Below are 7,201 nucleotides of genomic sequence, written 5' to 3'. Positions count from 1 at the left end.
GGATGGAGCTTAAGGTGGTTTTTAATAATAGTGAGGTTAGTTCTCGTGAAATTGGTGCTAGAATCCATTCTTGTGTTCTGGATGTCAAAATCATGGATCCGATGAGGAGCCTTAGAAAAAATAAGATCTTTAAGAACATTTTTATGTTCTCAAAGGCTCTTGCAACAAAATATGGATGGAGACTTTTGTCCACTCACAACTTATGGATTATGGTATTTTTTCATAAGGATATTAACCCTTTCTCATTGGAAGACTGGATTGTGACTAGACTAGGCTGAGAGACAAGCCACGTTTCCATTCTTCTGTCATTTGATGTGTAGTTCTCAACTCCTTTGATCTTATTGCCTTAGGTCTTACATGGAAGGTGGGAAATGGTTTGAAAGTGAGATTGGGCTAGGATCCTTGGCCAAGTAGTTGTCAAAACCATTGTCTGCCTCAAGATCTTATTGATCAACTCAAGCACAGAGATTTCTCTCGATTTTCTCAAATTGATAACCAAAATTGTACTTCTATCCAACGTCAAGGATGGCTATCAATTGAAGCCTAGCAGATCGATCAAGAATATCACAAAATATGGAAGGGTTTCTTGGGTACCCTTGATGTAGGTCACATAAGACTCTCCCGGGATGAGGATGAGCTAGTCTAGGCTCATTCTCTTATGGGCATTAATATTCCCAAGTTGGGGTATCTTCATCTGAATATGACTATTGTTGAGACAATGAGGAGTGGTGGTAGAAAGGTGGATGGAAGATCAAGATCTTGACCAAATATTTCCTTTTTATGTACCGTTTACTTACTAAGAAAGATCTTACTTAGGAAAAATTATAGAAGCATCATAAGATCAAAACTCCCTAGTGCCCATTATGTAAATCAAACAGTGAATCCGTTGAGCATATTTTTGTCGTTTTTCTTTTCTTTTTTCTAGTTAGGTATGTGTGCAACATTGTTCTTAGCCAATATTATGGGCGGGAAGGGTCTTCCTTTAAGGAGAGGTGGAGATTCTGGATACAATATAGGAATACCAAACCATTTCAGACTCTACCCCTGCTTACATGTTGGGGTGTTTAGTTGGCTCAAAATAAATAAATATTTCAAAATAAGTTATACTTTCGAGAGCAACTCATTGCTGAAGCTTTGGATATTTTGTCTCATTTTCCTTGGCCCATGTTTTCTCCTCGGAATTCAATTGTGATTCTAGAAGAATCTAACAAATATCAGCCATGGGGTTATATTGATGGGGTTGAATAGGGGGATGATCATCAATGTGAAGGAGATCTTATATTACACCTACCTAAACAACATTGTTTCAAAATCAACATGGGGATCATGAGAGGAATAAACAATTTGGCTGAATTGTTATCTTGTAGTTCTTTACTAGCTTTTGCAAGATAAAAGGGATGCGATCAACTTCATGTGTTTGGTGATTCTTTGTTGGTCATTAATTGGGTTAATAAGATTCAACAATGCCACAATATACATCTAGCTCATATTCTGGAGGATTTGCAAAGGATCAAGCTTACTTATGTTTATTTTCCTTGTATTCACATCTATAGGGATCTAAACAAGGAAGTAGATAAGTTTTCTAAGGAAGGCCTCCAGCTGGATTGGGGGATATGACAATTGAGGAAGCCATAAACGATGAAAAATTTAGATCTTATCACAAGCCTTACATGGATGAAAACAATGCATAGTTTTATTCACATGTTTTTCTCCAATAGTTTATTTTGTGGAGCTTTTCAGGTTGTTTCTCTTGGATTCTTTGATAGAATATGGGTAACTTTATCCATCTATTTTTTTGGACTATTGTAGATCACCGTGGTAAAGTGATATACATATGTTTATTTTCTTGCCAGTTTTTCTTTCTTTAATGATTGAATAAATATGATTAGATCTTGTTAAATACACAATTGATTGTGTATATACAAAATACAATATTATTTACCATATAAATAAAATTACATTTTTTCTCATAAAAAAATAATATATAATATCAATAAAATATTATTAACCATAACTCTAATATAAATTTATAATTAACTTAAATCTATTTTAATTATGACATTAAAATGAATTAAATCTTTTAAAATAATTTTTTAAGTGAAAAAAGATTTAATCACTATAAACACTTAATAAATCTAAAATTAAAATAAATTAGTTATAAATCATTTTAATTTTAATATTAACCATTTTAATATTAGATAACCACCCATCTCCAAAAATAACTCATGCCAATTTTAAACCTAACCATACTTCCCAAACAAACAACCGACTTTAGACCGGATAAGTTACACTTAACTTTTATCTATATAAGAATTTCCTATTCCCTTAGTGAAAAACGAAAAACATTAAAAATAATCAATTGCCTTTTTATCCAAATCCATATCCACAAACTTTAATTTAATCTATATCCATCAGGACTTCGAAAAGAATCTGTATATGACCACGCCCGACACGACCAAACGGAAGCCCAAATTTCTGGCTGACATCAAATATAAAACTCCCAACGGGAATAAAAAACAAAAAAAACTAGGAAGGCGGAGCAATTGCCGTTGAATCTGAGGCAAGAGACGGAATGTTAGGTAGCTAGCATTCGCTGCCGTCACGAAAAAATAATACTGAATTCATGAATGCCTCGTAATACAGCTGCGTTTACTACCGTGAAGATGATTGGAATGGTGGTTAAGAATGGCTGGTGTGAAGTTTCATGGAACTGCAAATATCTATCATGGCCCATTTGATATTCAAAGCCCATTTGATATTCGCAATGAAAACCTCGCGACGAGACTGGTCGAGAGATTTTAGTCATTAAAATCTTAATAGAGATTTTAGTAATTAAAATTTCAATATATTGTTTAGATCATCATTTTTTTTTATGTTTGTGAAAGCATTACATTTCAAAATAAAATGATTTTTTGATTTTACTATCTAGACACTCAAAATGTATACACTCATTTTTCTCAATTCTTTTTTAGGTTTTTTCCACTGTCCTATTTCATATCGAAATTGATACACTGAGTTCTTAATTGAGCAATAAGAACATTTGCCTATTCATGACCCTATAACATTGTATAAATTAGTTGCCAAGAAGATATCTCGTCTTGAATGCTCAACATCAAAGACTTGAATATTTTATGTTCATTTGGATTGAAACAAAAGCACAAGGAAAATTAATAAAACAAAAATATAGTTTTACCTTTGGCTGCAAACATATAAATCATTTAGCTTACTCACTTTTGGATGTAGTTGAAGATGATGCTTCGTCTAAAGGGTATGCGAGGGTTATATAGATTCATGTTGGTTTAATTTTATCTTTTAAATAGACTATATTCCAAGTGAAGATGTTTAGATTATATCACAATATCTCTACCATATGAGGTTGAAGAGTGCTTTTTGGAGTAATTATTTATTTTATTTTATTTTTATTGTTATTTGTATGTAATTTTACCCAATCAAAATGTTTAATAGGACAGGGGATGATAAGGTAGAACAAGACATTACAATCTTTTTTCTATATGAAGCTAGAGAGCACCTCTCTGCACAATGACAAAATTTACACATGATTTTAAATAAACATGTAGAAATTTACACATCATCTCAACATGAATGATGGTTAGAAATTAAGTAGGAATTAGATTCTGAACTTTTCTTCTTGATCCCGTTCCTTTTTTTTTCTATTTCTTTTTCTATTATTGATTAGTATTTACTTGAATTCTTAATAGAATTTTAATTAATTGTTTTATTTTATTTTAATTCAATTTAATATAAATATCATGCTTTTTTTAAATGAATTTTCTTATTCTACATACTTAAATTCTTAATATAATTTTTAAAATTTTTAATTAATTAATTAAAATATTAAATTTATTTTAATCAATATTTTAATACTTTCGGCACATTTTGACCTTTTATAATATTATTTACATTATATATATATATAGACTAGTTTCTAGTACCTAGTTTATAACTAAATATTATCTTAATTAATTCAATAGTTAATTCTTGATGGTTACATGATGTATTCTTGCTATTTATTTTTTCTATTGATTAATTTTTTCACTTTTATTCTCAAAAATGTCCACCAAATGTTAATAATGCAATTAATCCAAAAAACAATCTCATTTACAATATAAATTACAAAATTCTAAATCTAACCCAAAAAAATTCTATTTATCCCTTCACTACATTTATAAGATATTAATAAATTTTTATTTCAATTATATTTATAAATCTCTCTGAATGTTTATAAAATTATTTAATTTATATAAAATAATTAATTTATATATTGAACGCGAAAATTGAAAATATTGTTTTTTTAAATTCATGTGTCATTGTATAACGCTATATGGAAATCTCTATGCTGGGATGCACATTGCAGACAATTTTGCGGATAATATCTAAAGTTGAGCTCTTTACGGCTAAGTGAAATGGCAAAACATGATGGTCTCATAGTGCTTCTTTGAGCATTCTTTCTGGACGATGACAGGGACACGACTGAATAAAGTTAAAATAAAAGCTGAGTGTTACTTTGAGCATTCTTTGAGCATTCTTTCTGCACGGTGACAGAAATACGACTGAATAAAATTAAAATAAACCCGGAGTTTAGGTAAATCTATGGTTGCTCTTATATCAAATCCAAACTGGAAAGAACAAATGGAACTCCATATACCATGGATCTTTATTCAACAAAATACTAAATACTGGAACTTAAATCCTCAAACCCAAATATAATATTCACAATGATGGGATTGTAACTCCACACCCAGATATAATATCGCATCATCAGTCTATGAAAGCTTTCCTCTCATAGCGATGCAGCTAAGAAACTGTCACTCCTGAGAGAGTGAAATCTCGGAAGTAGCAGGTGGTGTTTTAGTGGCATGCATTTCCTTCCAAACAGAAGCCACGTTGGCCAGCGCGTTGTATGAACTCCCTCCCTCCGCCATTGCAAACCGGGCCTTTTCCATCAATTCTGCCATCCTCTTCTTCATTTCCATGCCCCCCTCTCCTTCCATTAATTCCCTAGCCGCTCTTTCCACTTCCTCTCTTTTCACCAATCCATCTGGCCCCTTCTTCTCCTTCTCTTTCCACTTCCTCTCTTTTCACCAATCCATCTGGCCCCTTCTTCTCCTTCCATTAATTCCCTAGCCGCTCTTTCCACTTCCTCTCTTTTCACCAATCCATCTGGCCCCTTCTTCGCTTCAATGGCCACCTTCATCTGCTTCACTAGAAAGAGGCATTCGTTTTCTGCTCAGCAAAGAGAGGCCAAGCGATCATTGGCACTCCATGTAACATGCTCTCTATCGTTGAATTCCAGCCGCAATGAGAAAGAAAACCGCCGGTGGATGGATGAGAGAGGACACTAATCTGACGCCCATGAATCCACCACAAATCCCCGGTCCTCGGTTCGAGTCTCGAAACCCTCAGGTAGAACCTCCCTCATGTCTGCTCCGGCCGTCATCGCCGATTCAGTTGGTGGAGGAGGCTCCCTACGCAACACCCAAAGGAAGCGCTGCCCGCTTGCTTCTAGCCCCAGAGCAAGTTCCCTAATCTGATTTTCCGACAGCGTGCCGCGGCTCCCGAAAGCAACAAACAGAACGGACGAGGCGGGCTGGCGGTCTAGCCATTTGAGGCAGCCCTCCTTCTCATAGTTATCGTCATATTCCGACAGAGACGAAGATATGAGCGGCCCAACGGCATAAATGGAAGGCCGCTTTTCGGGAACGCTCAGAACCTTTCCTTCCTTGAGAGCTTTTACTTGTTCCGGTTCCATTTCCTGGCATGTATTTATCAGAATTCCACAAGCTTCGTGAAGCCGAAGGGAATGTTGAATCAACCTATTGAATGAAATATCAGATCTGTCTTGAAGAGGGCCCGGCAAATCTATTCCAGGAATCGGTGGAAGGCCCGGCACTTCGATCGGGATATCCACATCTTTGAAGGAGGTTTCAATGTTGTGGGCAAGTGTTGGCAAGTAGAGCGTGATGCAGAGGATAAAAGCCGCAGAAGGGAAGAATATGTAGGAAGGTATTTCTAGTTTGGAGGCAACATCCAACATGGGTGTACCGAAAAAATCGATTATGAAAGCGCAGACAGGAAACTAAAGGATGTGAGAGCATCTTCCACTAATATTTTAGCCTTCTCCAACAGTAGGGGTATGCGTATAAGAAATGGCATCTCAGCATGATTCCCCTCGATCTGAACATCATGGAGCTCTATGAAGCGGATCTTGCTCCCTGACGAAGACGGCAAGACGGCAAGATTGGTTGAGGAGAGGCTCCCATCCATTTCGCGGTGAAGAAGATGACAGAAAAGCCATGGTACACAGTAAGCCGCTTTGCAAGCTCGAGCAGTGGGATGTGATGGCCCAACCCAAACTCTTATATATCTATGATGCATAAGGTAAGGTAAAGTCATAAGGTAAGATAAAGTCGTGTAGAGTTGTCAAGTAAGTATTCCACATGTCAAGTAAGTATTTCAAAAGGCTAAGTTTGCATGTACTCTTACACCTGCTCACCTTCTTCTTTGTCCACTCGTCACTGCCTTCAGTACTCGTGTGATTTGCATGAGGGACTTGCTCCTGCTGTCCCTCATGTAAATCATTGTCTTCACCTTTTTCTTTGTCCACTCATCACTACCTTCACTACTCTTGTGATTTGCATGAGGGATTTGCTCCCGCTATCCCTGCAACTGCTTATGTCTTTGCTATTGATGCTTTCTATGCCAATGCTTTTAATGGATTTATAAACTTCATTTCAATCAATTGAATACACATACTGATTTGGGGATGAACTTGAATACACATACAAATTTGGGGATGAACTTGGAGCCAAGTGATGAGAATATGGCGCAGGGACTAGACCTGAAAGGAATGCTTTCAAAAACTATCAAAAACTCTATGTATTTACATTTGAAAAGGAATGCGGATGAATCAACAATTGCAAACTCTAACCCCACTGAATCAACTGGTATAACAAGCGACTCTTAATCTGCATCATAGGTTGATATTTAATATCAGGTAAATATTAGTAACTCTTAATCTGCATAAGTAAATCAGATAAATATAGTAAAATCCTTACTTATAATGCCTAGCATGTTTATACTTTATATATTGTACTTTCTACCGTATGAAGGCAATATGTGGACTTAGTAAACTCTGTATATATCCATGTTTTATTCATAAACCATCAACATAATAGCCAAA

The 7,201-nt window shown here is 35.3% G+C and overlaps 1 pseudogene; it reads right to left on the bottom strand.

Moving 5' to 3' along the window:
- Positions 1 to 5,359: 5,359 nt before the first annotated feature.
- Positions 5,360 to 6,055, bottom strand: LOC149158868 (UDP-glycosyltransferase 88B1 pseudogene; annotated as a pseudogene).
- Positions 6,056 to 7,201: the final 1,146 nt, after the last annotated feature.

The sequence above is a fragment of the Pinus tabuliformis genome, chromosome 5_2, assembly GCF_031772625.1.
Source record: "Pinus tabuliformis cultivar Carrire ecotype Pingquan chromosome 5_2, CPIR1, whole genome shotgun sequence".
In the NCBI taxonomy this organism is placed as follows: domain Eukaryota; kingdom Viridiplantae; phylum Streptophyta; class Pinopsida; order Pinales; family Pinaceae; genus Pinus; species Pinus tabuliformis.
This window is presented reverse-complemented; position numbering and strand designations above follow the sequence as displayed.